The sequence below is a fragment of the Sorex araneus genome, chromosome 5 (genome assembly GCF_027595985.1).
Source record: "Sorex araneus isolate mSorAra2 chromosome 5, mSorAra2.pri, whole genome shotgun sequence".
NCBI classification, from domain to species: Eukaryota; Metazoa; Chordata; class Mammalia; order Eulipotyphla; family Soricidae; genus Sorex; species Sorex araneus.
Genome location: NC_073306.1, coordinates 134,401,608 through 134,411,703, shown reverse-complemented (window position 1 = coordinate 134,411,703; position 10,096 = coordinate 134,401,608).

Below are 10,096 nucleotides of genomic sequence, written 5' to 3'. Positions count from 1 at the left end.
AGTTCAACTAAGGTTGCGCTCTCTTGCTCTACTTCCAATGCCATGGCCACAAGGCTCCTTCCCATCTTAATGTCATTGCAATAAGGAAAATGCAAAACGCACACACAGATGAAGAAAACAGTAATACAAGACAGAGCTCCCCATGATCTAGTTATTTCCTCATTGGGCAAAGGTCCACAGGTGTTTGTTAGTTCAGGACAGAAGCAGAAAGGATGACATCACCCAGAATGCAATTTGGCTTATGAAAACTCAGAGGCTGTGGGCTCAAGGAAGCTTCTCCATAAATGAGCTTTTCCTGGCAGTGATTTAGGTCTGGGTTAGTCACGACACCGTGTGGTATGACCCACTCTCTCCGCTGGTCATAACACGGGAACAGCCCTCGAGAAGATCAGGCTGGATTTGGGAGCCAAGTAGATCGATGGCTCTCGCAGATGAGGATGATTGGGAACTAGGCAGCATATGGAAAGTGTGTAATCAAGAATGGATAACGTGGAGCTGGAACGAGAGGGCATTTGTCTTGCATGTGGCCGACCCGGGTTCGATTCCCAACATCCCATAGGGTACCCCGAGCACTTCCAGGAATAATTTCTGAGTGCAGAGTCAGGAGAAAGCCCTGTGCATCACCGGGTATGACCCCCCAACCCCAAAATAAAAAGCCAAAAAAAAAGAGTGGATATTGTGATTAATCTTCTTTCCCAGTGAGCACGTGAGAGGAACAGCCCATGGTAAGTTGTGGATCCAGACTTAGGAATCGGATCAGTCTCTGCCTCCAGTCCTGCTTTCTCGTAGGACGTTTCGTTCACCCAAACTTCCTTCCATTGTCTGCATTTAGGAGGATGGAGCTCATGCTGCCCAGCCCAAGACACATTTGCTGCATCCCTAAGGGCGGGGCTGTCATCCTGTGAGTGAATTCCAGTAAGTGGAATGGGTGCTACTTTCAGCTTCCCTTAGAGAACCTGGTTGTCCTTGCCCCTCACCTCCTTCTCCTGTCCTGGAGTCTGCAGTTGGGGGCATCCACGCAGATTCTGAACAAGCCACAGTCCCCTGCCGAGCCCCGCGCTGACTCCTGTCAGAGAGAGGCAACGCTATCTTGTCAAGCCAGAACGTCCTCTGGGGGATTTCACCACCTTCTTACGCCGAACTGCAGTTTCCTATATAAGCTCATTAATACATTTTATAATTTGATATAAATGTACATGCCTACATTCAATATAGACACCTTAAAGTGGAGTTTGGAAATTTCCACCTAATTTTATTTTATTCTTTTTAGTTCTTGTTTTGTTTTGAGGGGGTTCACACCTGGCAGTGGTCAATGCCTATTCTTGGCTCTGTGCTGAGGACTCAATTTTAGCAGTGCTCTGGGGGGGGAACATATGTCATGCTAGGGATCTGACCAGGGTTACTACCATGCAAAGTAAGTATCTTAATCCCTGTGCTATCTCTCCAGTCTTCTCTTTTATATTTCTTTTATTCTTTTTTAATTATTGAATCACCGTGAGATACAGTTACAAGGCTTTCATGATTGAGTTCCAGTCATACAATGATCGAACACCCATCCCTCCACCTGTGCACATTTTTCACCACCAATGTCCCCAGTATCCCTCTTGCCACCACAACCCCACCCCCTGCCTCTATGGCAGACAATTCCCTTCTTACTCTCTCTCTACTTTGTGGGCCTTATGGTTTGTGTTGGAGATACTCTTCAGTTCTCTTGATTAACTCTTCAAGTTAGATTTATGAAGAGTGGAGTTAAAAAGTCATTCAGAGGTAATGTGTTATCTCTATTCTGGGCAGACCTTGTAGGCTGGAGGTAAGCCAACGATTGCTGCAGGAAGATCACGCATCCACAAACAAATCTGGCCCACCATTTGTATTTGTTTATAAAGTTTTATTAAAAACAGAAACGTTACAGCCACAAACGATTTACAAAGTGTCCCTTTTCATAGGTCAGTTGATCTTTGCAATGCAGATTGCACCTCGGAATATGAGGCTCCCGGGGAAAGCCCTGGCAGACAATGCCTCTTATCGAAAACCCCAGAAGTTTTTCCATCTATGATGCAGGTGTCAACAGTATTTATGTTGGTTTCTTCCACATGAGCACAGAGCAGTTTTTCCTAAGTGGGTGGATTCTCTAAAATTCCTAACAATGTCTTTGGAGGGGTGTTATTTTTGACCTCACGAGGATGAAGCAAGAAACATCAGTGAGCAGAAATTCTACCGAGTGGGGCTTGTGCTCTCTCTCTCTCCCCCCATGTGGTTCTAGATGTTGGGGTTTCAGATGGAAAAGGCTGGTGGGCTTTCCAGAGCTGCCCTCATTTTCTCTTCTTGCTTCTGTGGCACGAGGCATTTAATCCTGGTTGAAAGAGAGCCAGGAGGGAATCAGATTCTGCAGAACTTTGCCAGGCTCTGGAGTTCATGCCTACAAAGTGCTTTCCCGGAAGGCAGAAATCCTCGAATGAAGCCAGTGCGCACCGGGGGAGGAATCGTCAGTGGGAAAAGACTCTGGGTTATTCGAGGAGAGAAAGCAGAGAGCAATAGGGCGCTCCAAGTGGTTTATCATCTGGCCTCCTGCAAAGCAGTGAAGAGGGGCATCTTTAGCCCCTGGGAGCTAGATGCACCCACACAAGACGAGTTTCTGGGTATGAACATGAGACAGCCCTCTCTCTGGGAGATTGTCAAGTCAGTTCCGGTGGGTGCTACTTGTCTGTTATGATGGTGGGAGGGCGGAGGGGTAAATTCCTGGGGCAGGCCTGATGCACATGCAGACAGCTCTTAGGAAATGTAGTCTGTGTGACTGAAGTCATATTTTTGCTCGCAGCAGATTGACCAAAGTCACATGAGCAAGTCACACAGGCAAGTGTCAACATCCCCCTCTGGACAGAGTAATATCCTGGGGAGGCCTCCAAAACCAGTGCTTTCTCCAGGGCTGGCTTTTCCCAACTCTAGGCTGCTCTGCTGACCCCAACACCAAGATGGGGACACAAGATTAGAAGCCCACTCCCCACTATTTCTTTTTAAGGGTCACTTCCCATCATCCCCATGTAGCTAGGACAGATGGAAAGAAAATATTTACATAAATCATGACATGAGTCAAGATCCCCACCTTCAGAAGGTTGACCCAGATTTGTGATAGTTCTGTGCAGCCCCTTCCCCAAATCCCTTTCTAGAAGCCAAATAGTGTGTGAAATCCTCAACAGTTTTGTACCTCTTTCCCCCCTGCCTGGGCACTACCCCCCACCCCTTCTTATTCTTTTTTTTTTTTTTTTTTTGCAGTGCTAGGGATGGAACTCAGGGCTTTCTAGATGCAAGGCATCTACTGCTGAGCTACATCCTCCACACTGTCGGTTGACAGTGTGTTTTGCTTTGGCCCTTCCAACTGGTGTTCAGGAGACTCAGGGGCCCAAACGATGCTTCTCAGCTCTGTGGGCTGGCAGTTTAATGCCAAGGCCCGAGGTGATGGTGCTGTTCAGGCCACTCAGGCCTGCACCCAGTGATGCTCAGTCTACATCAGGCCTGCCCCCAGTGCTGCTCAGGCCACTCAGGCCTGCCCCCAGTGCTGCTCAGGTCACTCAGGCCTGCCCCCAGTGCTGCTCAGTCCACAGCAGGCCTGCACCCAGTGCTGCTCAGGCCACAGCAGGCCTGCACCCAGTGCTGCTCAGGCCACTCAGGCCTGCACCCAGTGCTGCTCAGGTCACAGCAGGCCTGCACCCAGTGCTGCTCAGGCCACTCAGGCCTGCACCCAGTGCTGCTCAGGCCACTCAGGCCTGCACCCAGTGCTGCTCAGGCCACAGCAGGCCTGCACCCAGTGCTGCTCAGGCCACTCAGGCCTGCACCCAGTGCTGCTCAGGCCACTCAGGCCTGCATCCAGTGCTGCTCAGGCCACTCAGGCCTGCATCCAGTGCTGCTCAGGCCACTCAGGCCTGCACCCAGTGCTGCTCAGGTCACTCAGGCCTGCACCCAGTGCTGCTCAGGCCACTCAGGCCTGCACCCAGTGCTGCTCAGACCACTCAGGCCTGCACCCAGTGCTGCTCAGGCCACTCAGGCCTGCACCCAGTGCTGCTCAGGCCACTCAGGCCTGCCCCCAGTGATGCTCAGGCCACTCAGGCCTGCCCCCAGTGCTGCTCAGGCCACTCAGGCCTGCACCCAGTGCTGTTTAGGCCACTCAGGCCTGCACCCAGTGCTGCTCAGGTCACTCAGGCCACAGCAGGCCTGCACCCAGTGCTGCTCAGGCCACTCAGGCCTGCACCCAGTGCTGCTCAGGTCACTCAGGCCACAGCAGGCCTGCACCCAGTGCTGCTCAGGTCACTCAGGCCTGCCCCCAGTGCTGCTCAGGGGACCCTGTGGTGCTGGGAATCAAACCTGAGCTGGGCACGTGCTAGGCGTATATATACTTACCTGCTGTCCTATCTCCCAGGCCTTTTGGAACATTTTGGAACAGCAATTCTGTGGGTACCAGGACCTGGGCTCAGTGTTCTGTAGGCCCAAGAGCACGGACTCTGCACACAAAAACCTGAGGAGGAGTTTGCATTGTCCCCTGTGCTCCAGATGCGGACCTGTACCTCAGAGAGGGTCGGGTTCCTTGCCCCTTCCTTGCAACCAGCACAGGAATCACAAAGTGAGCATCAGTCGGCCTGACCTGGGAGCTCGAGGTGTGGGGAGAGGCCGGGATGGTGAGCGAGAGGTCCTGAAGGTCTGGAGGGCGGCTCCTTGTCCCCCGTGCAGCCACAGCCACAGCCACAAGCGCGATTGAGCCCCGCCTTGCCATTAGGTGCCGTCGGAGGCATCAGCAATGCCAGGTAACCCAAACATAATTAGAAAGGTACCGTTCCCGGGAGAGGTGGGTGGACTGCCACGAAAAGCACTCCAGCGCCTCAGATAAACAAGTTTGGGTTTAAAAATAACCACAGAAGCTCTGTGCTCAGAGCCTTCTTCCACGAGAAGCAGGGGAACCGCAGTCCCCACCATCTGGGTTATTTAAAGAGCACGAGGAGCTATAAATAGGGACCCCTGGATAACCCACCTGAACTTCACAGACGCACGTCGAAGCCCCCGCCTGCACTTGGAGGTGGGCGTGCCAGCCCCAGGCGCCTTCCTTTGGTGGGGGGTGGGGGGTTGCAGCAATTTGGCGGGTTCCCTCAAGCTTCCTGTTGGGGAAGGGGCATAGCTGAAGCTGGAGCACAGATCCCGGGACCCGGAGTTCGTCTCGTGAGTGATGATGGAGGTGTCGCTTCCGCAGAAAGGAAGCGCGAATCTGATGGCCAAGATGTGCCAAGGGGGGGGGGGGGGAGGCGAAGAGGGGGAGGGGGAGGGGGAGGGGCTGGAGGTCCAGGGCGGTCCTTCTCTTCGAACCCTGCCCACCAGAAATCCAGGGGTGCTCCTAGAGGTTTACAGTTCTGGGATTGCTTCCGGGTCTCCTCTCAGGCTGCCCAGCCCTGTCCCCCATCCCCCCACGCCCCCCTGCCCCACTCCTCCTTCAAGTATCACCTTCGTGCTGCGTTTTCTCACTGGTGGTGGTGGTGATGCAGGGGGCTGGGGGGGGAGGGGAGGGCTATAGTCTTAGCAGCTCCTGGCAGCAGGGCAGGAACTGTCTTGGGCCAGTATGATTCTGTTTTTATTTTTTAATATTTTTATTAGAGAATCACAGTGACGTACAGTTACAAACTTATGAACTTTCGTGTTTGCATTTCACTCATACAGTGATGTTTACCCATCCCTCCACCAGTGCCCATTCACCTACACCAATGATTCCAGTATCCCTCCCACCACCCCCACCCCATCCCCCACCACCCCACCCTGCCTCTGCGGCAGGGCATTCCCTTTTGTTCTCTCTCCTTTTGGGTGTTGTGGTTTGCAATAGAGGTATTGCGTGGCCTTCATGTTCGGTCTATAGTCTACTTTCAGCTCGTATTTTCCAAGGGTTTGGGGGCTGGAGCAATAGAACAGCGGGGAGGGCATTTGCCTTGCATGCGGCCAACCCGGTTTCGATTCCCAGCATCCCATATGGTCACCCACACCGCCAGGGGTAATTCCTAAGTGCAGAGCCAGGAGTAACCCCTGTGCATTGCTGGGTGTGACCCTCCCCAACCCCCTGCAAAAAAAAAAATAGGGTTTGTTCCATCATCCCACAAAAAGATAGTTAGGCACAGCTCAGCTTTTCCAGAGAAGGCCTTTTCCTATTGGAGTTCTCCTCTTTCCGGACTGGAAGGCCCCCGGGGCCCTGGGAGAATCCCTTCCTTAGCTGGCTCAGTGCAACAGGACTTGGGTCAGGAGCAGGGAAGGCCCTGGAGAGTGAGCCGAAAGCTCTTGGTTTAGTCCTCTGCCCGTTTCCTAATTCAGGAGACATCAGTGCTCCCCTGTTTCATGGACTCTCAAGAACATTACGGGGGGATCCTCCAGGTAAGGTGGATCAGCGAGCGTGTCCTCCCGATCCAAGAAACCATCCTTTCCCTCTGCAAATCAAGTCACCGCTCCTTGTCCTAGGAGTCCTGCCACCTGCTAGATGCACCCAGTCATTTGACTTCCAGTCCAGTATCCCAGACCCGTACTATATTTCTTTGAATTCTCTGTATGGATGTTATGGAATCACTTATCTGAGGCTGCTTGAATTATTTGTCCAGCCGAAGGAGAACCCAGAGGGCTGCGGGGAGGCATGTGGTTACCTCTTGTACCCCAGACATTAGGGTTCTTCGCCTGTTTCTCTCACCAGTAGGGGACCCCCCCACTCTAATGTCTGTGAATCCGGCCAATGCCCCAGGGGTTGGACTGGAGCCCTAGCACAGCAGGTAGGGCATTTGCCTTGCACGCAGCAGACCTGGGTTCGATTCCTCCACCCCTCTCAGAGAGCCCGGCAAGCTACCTAGAGTATCCCGCCCACACAGCAGAGCCTGGCAAGTCCCCGTGGCATATTCGATATGCCAAAAACAATAACAACCAGTCTCACAATGGAGACTTACTGGTGTCTGCTCGAGCAAATCGAACAATTTGATGAGCAACGGGACAACAGTGCTACAGTGCTCAGGGGTAGTCTTGCTGCTCTTCACTGGAGTCTGGTCGGCTTGGCCCCACCCCTTCCATAGAGCCTGCAGCTCTGTCTGGAAGGCCCCTGAGGGAGAGGACTGAGGCACCCCCACCCGCACCCTGCCACCCAGCCATCCATTCCTTCTTCCATTCATTTGGAAGAATAATTTTGCTTCTCTGAGTGACATAGAAAATGTCCTTCCTGCCTCTCCTCCATGTGAAATGGGATTCCCACCCCGTGCCTGCCCCACAGCCGGATGCAAGCAATCCCCACTAGAGCATGTAGCCAGTGGCACCGGGAGACTCTGGAGCCTTCTGGAACTAAGTCATGAGTCTTGCTATTTCCCCTGCCAAGGCTCCCTGTGCAGCCCCCAGCCCTCGCCCGCGGGTCCCTTCTCCCACTGGATGGCAGAGAACTTCAGAAAATCATTTTTATTTTTTTAATGACTCCAGCTTTCCTAAAATCCGCAGGCATGACAGCTGGGGGAGTATGGGGAAGGTCTCACCTTCATTAAGTAGGTTCTGTTCTTTGAAATGCATTTGACAGTTAATGAAGGAGAAAGGGTGACAGTGGGGAAAACAAAACCTAGCAAACAAACGGCAAAACAACGGTGACTGGAGAGAGACTAGCAGGAAGGGCATTTGCCTTGCATGTGTCTGACCTGAGTTTGATCCCTGGCATCCCGCATGGTCCCCCCCGCAGTGCTAACAGTGATCCCTGAGTGCAGAGCCAGGAGTAAGCCTTGCCCCGTGCCCCCACACCCCCCTCCATCCCCTCCCCAAACCCCAACCTCCTAACTCTGAAATCCCATTTGATCCTGGGAGCCCTGTGTAGAGGGACCCAGGAGAGCCCCTTGGGTTCCTCTGGTGGCCGGGCTCTTGGCCCCCATCAGAGCTGGCTGCCAGGCTTCCCCCGTGCTGTGCTCCCGGAAGTCGGGGAACCCCTGAGAAGGTGTTAGTCAGGGGCAGAGAGCAGCAGGGGGACGGGGCTGAATGGCAGATACGGCAACAGCGAGCTCGGAAGAGAAAGGCACAGGCAAGACAGGTTCAGAAATATTTGGACTGCCGAAGACACCTTTTCTCACTTCCGTCGGAGGGCAATTTAGCCCAGGCTGGGGCGGAGGCGTCAGAGGGGAACCCAGCTTGCAGGCGATACAAGGCAAGCTCAGGCTTCCTCTGAAAACTCTGAGATTTCAGCGACCTCGGGGACTTGCTTCATTTCCTGCCCCTCTGCCTGCACGGGAGAGGCACGCAGAGGGGTCCCCTCCGGGGCACACGTCTCTAGCGGCCTGAGGTGTTCTTTGGTTCACTGGGTCTGGCCCAGCCTCCGAGGAGTTGGGCGAACCTGTGATCTGCCCTCTGATGTATCACTTAGAAACACCAACTGCAGGATTCCTCGCGTGCTCGTGCAAAAGGGAAGGAAACAGCTGGTAAATGTTTCACAGATGGCAACGCTCTTGGCATCTCTCTCAAGAGAGGGCCACCCATGCAGATGGCTCATTATTTTAACATTTGGATTTTCATCTTATTAAAACATCTTTTTCCCCCCCCCCCCCTCCTCTCTCTCTCTCTCCCCTGGTTTTATTTAGCATCATAAATTCTTTTACACTTTAGCAATCGACCAAGCGATCTGGGCACGTGTGTGCTCGGGAAGATCCTTTGGCTACAAGCGAGATGGGTAACATCATTACTCCCAGCTTTGATCTCGACGTGATGGGTTTCAATCTGATTAAAAATTCCAATGAAGGGGAAAGCTCAGCGGAGTGAATTTATCAAGCGAAAGTCCGCAAAGTCCATAGAGTAGCTGAATTATTCAGCAGAACGATAAACCGAGTGAAATGGGGGGAAATAGTTTTATTCGGTGCATAAAATCCCTATTACTATGCAATATGCATATGTAAAAATAGACAAACACAGTGGGGGGGGGAGGCTCATCAGCACCCCTTTCCTACTTGTGTGAGGAGGCTCCCACTCTCAGGAGTACAACAGGCTACACTGAAACCGAGTCACGCGGGGGTCCTGGGCGCGATAGAGATAAACAAGGACCAAGATTTCCGAGGATGGGTCTTTGCCCACTGGGATCTCAAAAGTCTGGGCCCTGCAGTTCCCGTCTGAAACTGTTTCTAGGTTGGGGAGTGGGGTGGCTGTTGGGGCTGGAACCCAAACTCCAAGGGCCCTAACTTTGCAGAGAAAGCAGTCGCAGATTCTTCCCGTTGCGAAGATTGCTCCCTCGGACTGGGAAAAGTTATGGTCCATCTCAGCATCCCTAACTATTGTGCTGGGGTGTGGAAATGGGGTGAGAGGCGCGGGCAGTGGCAGAACGATGTAATAAGAACAAACCAATCTATTTAATGTGGGGCGAGGCTGGCCTACATACGGACCCAGGCGCCGCGCTCTTGCAAATGGGCCTTGTGGAGCGGGATGTGGGCTTGGCCCGCTGTAAATGTTTATTAGCAAATGCTGCCTGATGCGCCTTATGGATCCGCCGAGCTCAGAGCAGGCCCGCTTTGGGGGTCAGATGTAAATTCTGCAATGCTGAGGAAATGTTAATAGTCACCAGTCCCAAGGACGTGCATGTACATCGTGATCATAAATGGAGGCTGTGTGCATCCACTTGAATCACCTCGGGGTCCTGCTCGCCTCCGGCCTTACTTTGCTGGGTGCATGCTGGGTGCCACCTGCTTTTCCAACCCATAAAAAAGGAAGGCGGAAGGGGCCAGAGTGTCGTTTCCAATGAAGTGGAAGGTGATGCAAATGAAGCAGGTGCAGAGAGCGAGTGAGGGTTGTGTAGAACCAAACCCTGCTCTCTGCCTGATTTCTCCCAACGAGAGTAGCTTCTGAGGATGGGTGTGGGTGGTTGGGGGGCACAGGACTTCCCATTGGGGGTTCCTATTGCACAATTTATAATCAGGAGAGCACAGAGCCCTTGACTGTGGCTTCTAGCTGGTAAGTGTGGCCCTCACTTTGGGGCTAGCCCCTGGGGTCATCCTAAGACAGAGCTATCTAGGGAGTGAGAGTCCCCGTGACTTGGGGATGTACTACATTGGAAGCTCTGTGTCGGGGGTCACCTAGAGCCCAG